Below are 13,098 nucleotides of genomic sequence, written 5' to 3'. Positions count from 1 at the left end.
AAAAGACATCTAGCAATTAGCTAGCCTACACTTACTTTCTTCTGGTGGTCCCACTGGATTCAAGGTATTTCTCAAAGTATCCAGCTGACTAATTCCACTGCACCTGCAAATCCCATCAATTTTCCCCTCTCCAGTTGCCATTCAGAATATTTTGTTTCTAGCACATCACAGGATAAGGCTTACTGTTTAGATACAGCTTTTGCTACAATTCACTATGGTGATTTACAAAGACCAAATCAGGAAAAACAATGGTGCAAACTAAACTGCACAAGTGCAAGTATGGTGTCTACAAAGCAGCAGCTTGCACCTCTAACTACGCACAAAAAAAAAAAAAGATTCCTCTTATTCACCTCATCACAAACAGAATAAAAAGATTTAAGTTTTTAAACACATGTATTTTTCCCATTTGTAACCGAATAAAACATCACAGAACTACTGCTTGTAATTCATCCCAGACTCCCGTTTTACCTCACCTTACATTATGATTAAGCTAATGAGTTATAAGCCAAACAGGATTCCGACAAGAGGGGTCACTGTCTTGACAATGTAATTCAAATGCTAAAGCAAACAAACCAAACCTTACAAGCACACAAAAGAACGGGAGGTTAGAGACTACAGTATGAAGGCTAAACAAGAAAGCCGGAAAATTTCTCAGCAAAAATCCATGTAACGGCTAATAAAATGAAGAAACAGCTGTACCGAAGCATAGCCATGCTGCCGCTTTGAACTCAGGAGAGGTGTTACTGGAAAAGGTTTCCTCCACAAGTATTACCCATTTCACTGGATGTTTCTTGCCTACCCAAAGCACAAAACTGAAGAACAAGACTCTACTACCTTTTCTGCTAGATTCTCCATTTCAGCTGAGCAGAAAAGGCTACCACAGTCTCCCCCACCACAGGGCCACTGAGGTCATCACCCCCAAACCCCAAGTTGTTTCTAACTTACTCAGCAACGCCAACTCAAAACACTCAGAGACCTATACCAGTCCAGTCAGACATCTACACAAGTGAATACCGCTGCTAATGACTGTAATATATATCGATTATTCTGCAAGGTTCTCTTGCCACCACCCCTTCCCACCAAAACAGGGCAGATTGAGGAAACACATCTACGGGTAAGAAATGAAGTTATGGATCGCTACTACAGAATGCAGGTCATTAGACTAACTTTGCAGAACACCAGCTTCTGTTATTAAAATTCAAGGGGAGGGGAAATAAAATCCAGTAATTTTGCTTCTAGGGCATATCAATGCAAGAAACATAATTTTTTCCTTTTTTTTTAAAGGTATAACCAATTATAGCAATAATTCTGGACAGTAAACAGAATACCAAAATAATAGGTTTAAGTATTTACAAAAAACTTGTCCTGCTGTAAACTGATCACAAGCAATTTTCAAAGCAGAAAGACACAAACCTACAGAAGTTTAAGCTGTCTTGTATACTTAAAAGAACTCCCTTATTTCTTACATTTTTCTTGTTTTGTCAATGGGTGACAAAATATTTTATTAATATGTCTGAAATTTTCCTTACTTCCAAGTGTATCAAACTTCACCCCGTTAAAACTGGAATTCAGTTTAAAAATGCATTAAGTTACATTAAAGCAAGAGAATTCAATTAATGTTACATTTTAAAAGATAACAAATATGTATCTAGCAGAACACATGCTTAAATTTGAGCAAACAGAAGACAGTGTCTGCAGAAAAGGGCATTAATGCTGCTACCTTTCTAGGAATTCTACCCTTCAAGAAGGAAGATTATCGGGCCTCAGTCTTTTTACCACCGCTTCAGTTAAAAAGCTGTAAGAGAACTCGGTTGGTCCTGCTTTTTCCATCTCAGTTGGTCAACTGAAGTACTAAATATTAAAACGAATTAGTTTACTACATGTAAATGACAAAAAGCATTCCTTCCTAAAAGGAAGTTACTATTTGTACAAGCTATTTGAGCACTTGACTGATGTTGGCTTTCAGTATTTAGCAAGTGCTGGTGTTCAAAAACAATGCAGCTTCAGTGGTGTCTCTCCTGGAAAGCACCAAACATGAACATTTGGATGTATAGAAAAATTTTAAATTGGATAGGACTTCCTTTGAAATGGAAAAATTCTAGTCTTTGTCAAGGCACCTAAGGTTCCTTAGAAGTAAATAAAATTTGAAAATGAAACCTAACATCCACAGAATATCATCATCACAGAGACTACACAGAGTTTATGTAGCAGATCAGAGCTCAGAGGAGGCAACAGGAGGTTAAACTGATTTAAACTGACACTTACTTCACCAGTATTTTTGGAGTAGAACCTTGTTTACACCAGGATGTGACCTGCTGCTTTTAAGTACTAGGTTGCATAATTTTTACCTCTTAAGTTAACTCGAAAAATATTTCCAATCTGCAGTACCTCATCTCTCTAATGATCTCACTTGGCCAGAATGATACCAAGTGATATACCCACCACTACATAACAGGTAAAAAGCTCCAGCTTCTCCTTTTATATATCACTACTTTGCAAATACAGAACTCGAAGAGAATGTCTCTCCGTATATGAGAGTGAATAATTACACTTTACTGATTAGTTTTGATCCTAATATTAAAAGCAGGACTTATGATTTGGAGTTTTTTTAATACTTAATAAAAGTATTTAATCCTAGCAAACAGAAGCATTAGCTGTACTGGGGGTTTTGCTGGCAGTAATTACAGAATTTTGTTACCTATAATGTTGTCAGGGTAACATTAGCTCAGAATAATTGCAAGAGTTTGTTTATTCATGACTGTGAGGCTGTAATCAGAATTTGGGATAGGTATTCTACGTGCAATATATCTGTATGCATCACTGCCCTTTCTCACAAGCTGTTTTTGCATTATTATACTTACACTTGTTTGGAAGGAGGGCGTTCTCCATTAGGCCACACAAGAAAAAAAAACAAATAATTTTAAGGAGCCAAGAAATGTATTATCACAATAATATAACAAAACTAGTAATGAACGCTGTTTTGATCAATATTCATAATGGGAAGTGAATTGCCAGCATTTATTTCTTCATCAAAAACCAGGGTATGTATGAAAGACCTAATTCTCCACCTGCAAATTCTATTCCAATCATATTCTCCTCTTCCCCCGATAGACGGGAGTGGGAAATTGTTTGCACAAAAAGAAAACACCAATTTGAATAATTTGAAAACATAATTTGAAGTGCAGTCATAGGTAAATAGGTTTGTGATTTAGATTTGTGAGTTGGTGATAGGTTTGTGATTTAGGTTTGTGAGTTGGTCCATCTACACTGCAGTCAATTTGTATTACGCTACCTGATAAAAAAAGACACTTGAAGACGGTTTCAGAATGACAAAAAGCTGCAGAAAATGCCAGTGGAGCCTCTCTGACATGGCAGATTGGGCACTCTGCACTGGAACCAGCTCTGTCAAGGTCAGAAGCATATGTCAAATTTCCTCTCATTTCTGAAAGCAATGTAGAAGCAATGAGAAGGATGGTAGTATTGTCAATATCACCCTCGAAAAACTAATAACTTTTCCAAGATAAAATGCAGTTAAAAATGAAAAGTCTTGAGATATGTTTTGGATTTTTACTTTCTGTTCAGATTCTGAACCATCCAATTTAGGTCAATAATTTACTATGGGGAATCTGGAGAAGCTGGCACCTTCACATTAGAGCGGACAAAAGACTACCTGCTAGGTTTACAATAACAACCACTCAGTGGTGGAGTTACCCAATGGCTCTAGTTTGAGGACTCCTGTATATGTTTAGGCAGTGAAAGCTTCCAGAAATTCAGAGCCACAAAATCACTGAGTCAAAGCTGCCAAATCTTCAAGAACATCTGATGTTTTGTATCATTGGCAGCTTCAAGTTTTAAGTAAATGTGACAACTACAAGAAAATAATACACACACTTACAGGTCTCTTTCATCAAACCAGGTTCAAAGTGACCTCAGGAGGTCTCTAGTCCAACCTCCTGCTCAAATCATAGTCAATATTGATTTCAGTCCACGTTACTCAGGGTTTTGCCTGGTCAGGTCTTAAAAACTTACAAGGATGGTGACTCCATGGCCTCTCCGGAAAACCTATTCATATACTAGACTGCCCTGCACCAGGTAGTTTCACAGTTCAGAACTAATCTTGTAAGTGATTTGGGGTTTAATTCATTATATAACATGATAACATTCAGGTAGATCTGCCCAGAAGGTAGGTCCAAACTGTCTGGTCATACAGAAATTCATCTGTCACCACGCTCCCTTTATCTACTCATCCCCTTTACAAAACACTGTGGTAGGAAACTATGTGAATTGCAAAATATTGTCAGGGAAACAAGTAAATGACGCAGATAATTGTCTGTGGAGCCACGCTCCCACCAGACATCCAATATTTTATTTAAGATGTTTTCTTTGGAGGAAGAACATGAAAGAGCAGCAAGTTTTACTATTTCCCTCAACCCCCCCCTCTTAACTTACATTCTAGAAATCAAGTAACTTGTTTGCCCTTTGTGCACCCTTTTCAAAGAAACAGCATTCCTGTGATATTGCTACTAAAACAGTAGGCTGACAGGTTTAACAAGTTAGTGCTTGTGGATCTCCCATGTCTGGGGAGATACCCACACCCAGGTAGCCCCAACCTGCTTACTTGGGTGATAAATACCTGTTACAACCCACACTTGAGTGTTACGGAAGTACAATGCTTTTGCTACCTCTTGCTATTGTGCAATTTTCCTTGTATTTTAGAAATGTAAATTTTTGTTAATTTTTCCATCCTTTGTTGAGTCCAGTCTTAATTTTTCCAATTATAGATCCTTGTCTCCCTTTTCCTGCACTGGCCTGTTTCCTCTTACTGTCCACTCCTGCCAATGCTTTTTTCAGTTCAGTTTCCTAAGGAAATAAGGTATGTGTGATCGCACTGTTTGGCAGTCTGAGCCCATTCCTCCTGCCCAGTACCTTTTCATTCCAGTGAAGACCCTCAGCATTCCCTTTACCAAATTTCACTGAAGTTGTCCAAAGATAAACACGCTAAAAGTTTTATAAAAAACCTGGCAGTGTCTAGGTAAGACACCCGCTGTATCACCTCTGCTAAGGAAAAGGCTGCAGCAGGAACATAGCAATAGCCTGCGTAGCTGGGCAATCAGCACATGCTGAGGTGCAAAGCAGACATACCTTGCTGTCGTTCCTAGTCATGGAGGGACAGTAGAATGATACCAACCCAGAAGAGGGAGGAAAGGAAGCATACAGCAGAAACCAGGAAGTTGTATGGCGGGAAGGGCAGGGGGTTGTTCCACTGAGCACGGTAAAGGAGAGAGATCCCAGTTCAACAGGAAGCAAAACTTTACCTAAATTCTGCTGGTTACAAGCAAAAGGTGACACGCTCTGGGTTCTCCAGTTCATTCTCTGCTGGGCCTTGAACTTCGGCCGTGTACTGCCTCCCATTTTTATAACATACATGCACAACACTTACCATCTGCCCCTTGCTCAATGATCTGATTCTTCATCATTCATCAACACCCATCAGACAAATGAAGTGGTGTAAGACTTTGGTTATCATTACAATGACACAAGACCCACTGGATTAAAAACCTGAGACACACAACCTGGATACCTCTTGTAAAGTGCTTACAGCCCTGGCAGAACGGCCTCTTGATATGGATCACTGGTTCACATGCTGACAGAGTCCCCATTACATCCCGAGCACAGCCATCCAGTTTTATAGTGCCTGGCTAGTCAGTACTTCCTAATTTTAAGATGTTCCCTTCTAACAGTATTTACCTGAAATGAAATGCCTGTAGAAACAGACATATACTAATTCAACAAAGTCTGAATCTTCTTGAGGCTAACTGACAGCATTTTCCAAGAGAATAAGTTTAAATATTGTATTGTGATACTTAATCCAGTACATAATTGTTAAAAAAAAACCCTCAAACTTTTCTGAAAAAGTAGCAGCACACAATGATAGCCATTTGCAGCCATGATTATGGATTTTGCTTCATTTTATGAAAGCCTCCTGCCATATGTAATACAGAGCCCCTGACTTCCAATCAGATACCTTTCTGGCACTAACAGAATATGAATTTGGACAGGATTTGGATTAGATAATTACATGTGAAATGCTCAAAGGTTTAAAAGGATAAAACCATCATTACTTTTAGGCATGCTCATAGCTTCTGCATTTTGCTCCACGAGTGGCTTTATCAGTCACAGAAGAATGGATCTTGACATTTAGAATTTCTATACTAGTTTGCGATAACTGCATGAAAAATTTATCCCTATGCTGAAGGGTAATGGCATTGGGAAATGTTTTGAAGAGAAATGAGTAGTACTTCTGGTGCTGATCCTATTAGTGTCACTGAATTTGCCAGCAGAAGAGCAAGGCATTTACCTTGAAACATGGTCTGTGTTCACTGTTATTCTTTTTGTGTGGCAAGCCCCAAAAGTAAGTACCGCATAGAGGGACTCAATCTGCAATTGAGTAGCTACCATTTGCCAGCTCTTTGATGAATGTTACCACAAACCCGTAATAGCTGGCTATCTGCCTGACTAGCCCATTCACTGCTTTTCATGCCTACAATGAAAAGACAAAGATAATACTGAAGATTTGTACAGACAAGTACTGAGGAACATACAGATGGTTCTGAGTAGTCCAAATAGACAAAACGTGTTGCCGATGTAACTCTGTCAAAGCCACTGCACTTCTCCTTAAGGACTAGACAGCAACAGAGTTCTAGCAGGTGAGAGGAAGGAAGTGTTAGCTTGCACATCCAAGAACCAACTCCAAACGACTACCTGCTGTACCTGTATGTATGACAGTAGCTTACTTACAGAAATATGATGATCAGAAAACATAAAAATCACACGCCAATCAGACCAAAAGGTAATGGCATATGCTAATGCCTCAGTGGATGTAAGTACAAGGGAAAAGGAAGCTTGCATCTGAGATCTAACAGAGGAGGAAGCTCTCTGCCCAATTCTTCATCTTCAGGTTATGTTACTGTCATGGAATGGCCCATACTTTAGGAAAGTACAACTGGATCTCTAGAACAGATTCAGAGAGGGTTTGCTTTGTTTTGTTTTTTTTTAAATACTGAAGTTAACCTTGGAAGATAGAACTGTTAGTACTAAGACTGAAGAAATATGTAACTGTAAATAGAATCTCGTTTGGGAAACCCAGAAGTTATCATCCACACAAACTTCGTGCAGTTTCACAATACGGAACAGTTCAGCATACAGCTATCAGGACACAGACTTTAAGCAGGATGACACATTCTGAATAGGAAAACCTGCACATGAGTACTAACCTGGGTATTTCAAAAACACTCAGCAGCTTGAGAGTAAGTTCCAGCCCAATTCTGTGCTCCTGACTGCAGTTTGTAGTCCAGTTTTTCATACTCTTTACAACTTGTCACATTGTTTGGGAGAGGGAAAGCTGCCATGCCTTTCTAACCCTTCCCTAAAGTTTCCAGCTCCTTCAGCAGACCACCCACCAACCATGGTGGGTTCTCTAGTAGTCTATCAGCCTCTTCAGCCTTAGAGATTTCAGTGACTAATCTATTGTGCAGAAGCCAAATAAAGTCTGCAAGTTGTCACTTTCTGAAGAGACCGAAATACCAGATCTTGCTAATACTTGAATTTTGTAAGGTTTTCAAAGGTGGTACTTTCCTTCCTCTTAAGCCTTGCTAAAAAAGTGAGAAGAAAAGATTACTAGTCGACATAGAAGAATCTTTTCTGCTCTTGAGTAACTGTTGATATCCAATGCCTTCTTGAGCTTCATTCTTCAATCCTTTTATATTCCTCAAGACAATCATACCCAGTCCAGAAGACACATGCATATCAAGTCACTTACAGGCTCCTTGAATTACAGATTTTCCCTGGGACTGTCTGACATCCCAGACAGTGGAGACAACTGAATGGGGAGCTACATGACCACTTCAATCCAAGAAATCCATTCTGCTGTGGAAAGAGTTCTTTGTTCCTTCCCACAATGCTCCACCACTCTATTGTCTGTGTCATCATCAGCATTCACGTGGTATGTCAAACCAGGAAACATTTCCAGGCGAAGGCTAACTTGTGTATCCCGTCCCCTCCCTCCAAACCATTTACCCAACGTGACTCACATAACAGCTGTGACCATGGAGCCTCGGCCCATGGCAAGCAAGGCAGCAGGACAAGGCTAGAGAAGGGCAAAAGGCCTTTTTTGGAACTGAGGGGGATCGCCTCGGACTGCACTGAACATAAGTGCTATGCATGAGTCAGTTTCTAGCCAACCTACAGCACATTAGGAGCTAATCTTCCAAAGATTTGTGTGAGAAATGGATGGCAACAAACAGAGAATACACTTTCTGTTCAACACAGCTTTATCTGTACCTGAATTTTTCTGTACTCCCTGTCCAGGGCCAGATTTTGCACGTGTTGGAGATGCCATTTAAGCCACAGCAAATGGTGATTACATATTGAAGCACACCAGTAATGGAAAAACTGTTTCAGGCTTCTACATGAATCACTAGATCCAAACAGTAAAATTTAAATTTATTTTTTTTCATTCCATAACAAAGTTGTAAATATTGCTAAAAGCCACTTATCCATGATGAATTATCTAAAAAGTGGAGTTAATAATTTTCTGTAGAGTAGTTTGAGAATTGACTGCTTAGAAAAAGACCCTTTGATATAGCAACTTATTTTTCAGATAGTTTCAAACAAGATTAAGAAAATCTCAAATCCGAACTCACCCAAATTTCAATAACATATGAATGAATCTAAATTTCAGACTCAGCAACTCCTGTACACCCTGCTAAGAAATAAAACAATTCCCACTGGATGACCACACTGTGCTGATATAAGCTCACGTACTTACATTAATTAAGCCACCACTTACATCATCAACATATGAGCAAAGTTCTTTCTGACTACATGCTTATTTCATCTTAAAAGCAAAACTTAGTAAAACAAGCAGCATATCTTTATCAATAATTTACAGTAAACACTCATCTTTTGTTTTCTCCAGATACATGCATGATGTTCTCTCGAGTTACCAAAAACTTAATATGTGCATTATGTAACGGAACAATTTATACTTTACACTGGTGCTATATTTACCACATGCCACCTCCTTTATGTTAAAGGTTAGAGGTTTCTATTAAGAAATTATTGATGCTTCTTGACAAAGCACCCTACACAACTGCACTTAGGGTGGCAGAAGAGAAATCCACCTTATCAGGTATCCCTTATCTCTGCTTATAAATTTAGAGTGAAGTAAAGATGTAGCTCAATGACACACAACTGAAGTGGATCACTGGGAGAAGAAAGGCAGTTTCACAGATCCGCTCCCTTCTCTGTACCAGCTGTAACAAATCCAGATGTCTCACCTCACTGACTTGATTCTGCTCACTAAACCAGCAGAAGCCTGACCTACCAAGACACATAATGCAACTATCATCCTGTAGTTTATCATCACTGAAGGGTTGGGAGAGGCTGCTACACTAGCACAAGCAAGAAGCGTAAAGGTGCACGGCATTTCTTCAGAGCCCATCATCTGCAGCACAGACAAAAGTGAGATGAACTGCCCATGCAAGGGCCTTCGCAGCAGACTAGCTGCTGCACAGGTGGCCTGCCTCGGTGCTAACACCCAGGCAGATGCACGGAGAGCCAGTAAGGGAGCAGAGTCAAACGACTGATACTTCAGTTCTCAGCCAGATCAACACCATAAACTAGGGGATGTGGCATTAGATCAGCTTACAGTGCTACAGAACTGACTTTTTTTTTTCTTGATGGCTCAAGGCTGAAACCCTTTGCACATAAATACTCTGAGCTGTTTTTAAATTTCAAGAGTTCAGACAGGAACAGCTCCTTTAAGCACAGGTGTGGCACATCTTTCTCCTCACTCCACTTCCTTTTAAAGGGCAGTGGGCAAGAGGACATTTTCTCAGATATTACTCACCCTATTTCAGAACTTCCATGGAGCTCTGGTTCTAACTAAAAGGTCAATTAAAGTCAGATTTTTGCTGTAGGAAAAGGCCACGAAGACATGTGACACTCTAACCAGGCACTAGAATATTTGGCGTAGCTCAGAAATTACTCAGAAGCAGAGAAGATGGAGATTGTCTTTAAATCTGTAGACAATACTAACAAGTCCCATGCTAAGATTTGCTACAATTATAGTGGAAGGCTCAGAGTGGATTTTTATTATTATAAATACTCTCACTTCCTCAGCTCCCTCTCTAGACCAGCAACTCTAAACCAAAGCCACTCTGCCTTGCTCCGGTCCTTCCAATGCCCCTGTCTGGGAGTTATGAAGATCTTTTACAGCAGACTGTTTTCACAGACTCCAAGAGCTAAAAGCCACTATCAACATCACACAGGGCAAGGTGGGCATTAGGCGTATTGTTAGCCTCTGTAACAGAAAAATCCCCGGGTTTGGGGTATTCAGAAGGCAAGATGCTTCCTGACACTTTACTCACTCTGAAACAAAGAGGGCAGAAAGGGAAGAGAAATGCATCTCTCGGCCTTCCAAGGTGTGATGAAAACTTAATCCAGATAAAGCTACATGCTTCTAATTGCACTATACAACTTTTCCTTGATGTCTGACACTGACCCAGCACTTTTCAGAATTTGTCTCTATCTATTCCCAGGCTTCCCATATACTGCAGTTAAAATTTAAATTGAAAAAGGTAAATCTAGGTTTTGCAAGGGAAAAAAACAAATCTACTGGAAATATACAAGGAGATCCTAAACCTGGCCCTAGATGTAGATTTCTAGAAATGGAGTCCGACTGTGGTACATGGATCATTTGCAGTACAGATTTTTAAGTGTTCACAGCTCAAAAAAGCCAAAAAATTGTCATTATGAGGAAATAAACCAAGAAACCTGCAGAATTCTGTTTCAGAATATTGCCCATTTAAGTTATCAGTTTGCTGTACAGCATCAACTAATTATTCTGAGGTTTCAGTTGACCAAGATCATAACATCTGCTATTAAATAAGAATAAAAATCCATCTAAAGCTTGCTTGGAAGCAGGGTTCTTTAATACACATTGAATAGCCCAGACAGAAGACATTTTGGATTAATGGAATATTAGACACATGACAGTTTATACATGCTCAGATTTTTAAACTGAACTTTAGATCAAACAGTTGTCCTTAAGGAAGTCAAATACCAGAACAGGTAAGAATGACTTTTTAAAACACAACTGATTTAGAGCTTTAATATCGCATGTATATGCAAAGCATACGGAACAAGAATCTAAAAACAGAACACCACGACTTTTCCTAAAGGTATTTCCAAGTCCTGAAGTATAATATATTCACATTTCTATAGTCCAGCTGGGATGGAATTCTTCTCTTCCCCTCATTCCGCATTTTTGTCACCCTTTCTTACCCAATTTGCTAATTCCTACACTGTACACTGAATAAGCTCTCTCCCCTTATCTCAATATTTTGTACATGAAAGACACATTTTTGCTTTTGTTTAGTATTTTTAGCCCATCTTTTCCTAACCTCTTTATCGCAATGTGTCTCAAATTCTTAAATCCAGTTTCTGGATCATTATTAAGCTCTCAACAGACTGTCAGACTGTTTACTCGATCCGTTTCTAGGCATTCCCAAACCTCTTGTAGGCTCCTGGAAGTTATATCCTCCACAATACCACTGTGGTGTATATATATATATATATATATGGTATATACATACCAGAACACACTTCCTGTTACTGCACACTGCAGTGTGATCAGCAGCAGGCCAAGCTCCCTGGATTCTAGCTTCTCCCTCTTTCTTGCATATGCTTAAACAAAAAATCTGTCCGTTGTCCTTAGCTGATACCAAAGTTAAAAGTATTTGAAGCATTACGCTCACAGTTGTAAATACTGCATATGTTGCACCTTTACATCTTGCTCCTCAGATTTCCAAGGTAGGCGTATCAAGTGAGGATCATCCCAGCAAGTTTTTATATCAGATGCAGTACCTGATAGAACAGGTTCTGCTTTTAAGCTTATAGTTTTAAACATAACTTTTCAGTTTTGTGCACTCCTCTTTACTTGAACTTAAGGCTAAAACATCAACATGCCCCCTTTAAGTAGCACTACATCCATAATCTCTTTGCCCTAAGATTTATTTTCACACATTTAAGTAGAGAATTCCTTCTCTTTCCTCATTTACAGCCCATCTAGATAGGTGTGGTGTTGATCTGAAAAACAGAAAATCAAGTACTAGGGCATTCAGAACAAGCTTGTAGGAGGCTGGTAATCTCAAATCTTCATCTACACCTCAGGCTTCATTCTGTTGGCTTCCAACCTTTTCCTTTAGTCGTGCTTGAAAGTAACAACCAAATGTTTGGATGCTCCAATGCAACACCAGGGTGAGCACTTGCATGCCAGTACAGATGCAGCTGGAAAACCCTACTTGTGGAAGTATGCTTTTACAACTTTCCATTGCCAAAGTTGGAACCAGAGAAGATGTATTACCTTCCTTCCAGAAATTTTTTGACATAGCACATGGCCTCTGAGGAGACCACAAGCAGAAGAACAAGAAATTTCTGCCAATCTTCAAAATACTCTAAGCTGTTGTAATGTAACTGCAAACTAGTATAGGCATTGACTCAACTATTTACACAGAGAAGAGCCAAATGATTCCCTTCCTCAAGCATCATTTTAGCTATATCCCATTCCCTTCTCTTTTTCCACATCAAATTTAATATTTTGCTTTACTAATTTATCTCCAGTGTCATCTAAGGAAACCTTGGCTACTTTGCCCATTCAGTGACTGTTAGCTCTTCAGTAATATTTTCCACTTGCATTGATTCACTTTAAAAAACACATTCAGTCCCAAACCACAATCTTTGAAAGACTGTCAAACTTCTCATCCCTGATACTGTAGCTTCATTTTTTATGCTAGTGTTGTGGAGGTGAGGCTATGTAATCCTTTTGTTCCATTATTTGGAATTTTCTAACTGAAAAGTCTGGAAGAGATGTAATCTTTATTTTTCTCCTTTACTTTTTCACCTCTTAAGACTTCCAATATTTATGCCACTTGGGTCTTCTGGTTTTTTAAACCTTCATGAAAAAGGTGCTCAGGACTCCTTGCTTAGCAACACATCGTTCCATCTTTGGGTCCATCACTTTGGGTCAGCCAGCAG

This window comes from Buceros rhinoceros, unplaced genomic scaffold (assembly GCF_000710305.1).
Source record: "Buceros rhinoceros silvestris isolate BGI_N320 unplaced genomic scaffold, ASM71030v1 scaffold23405, whole genome shotgun sequence".
Classification (NCBI taxonomy): Eukaryota; Metazoa; Chordata; class Aves; order Bucerotiformes; family Bucerotidae; genus Buceros; species Buceros rhinoceros.
Note: the sequence above shows the minus strand (reverse complement) of the source record.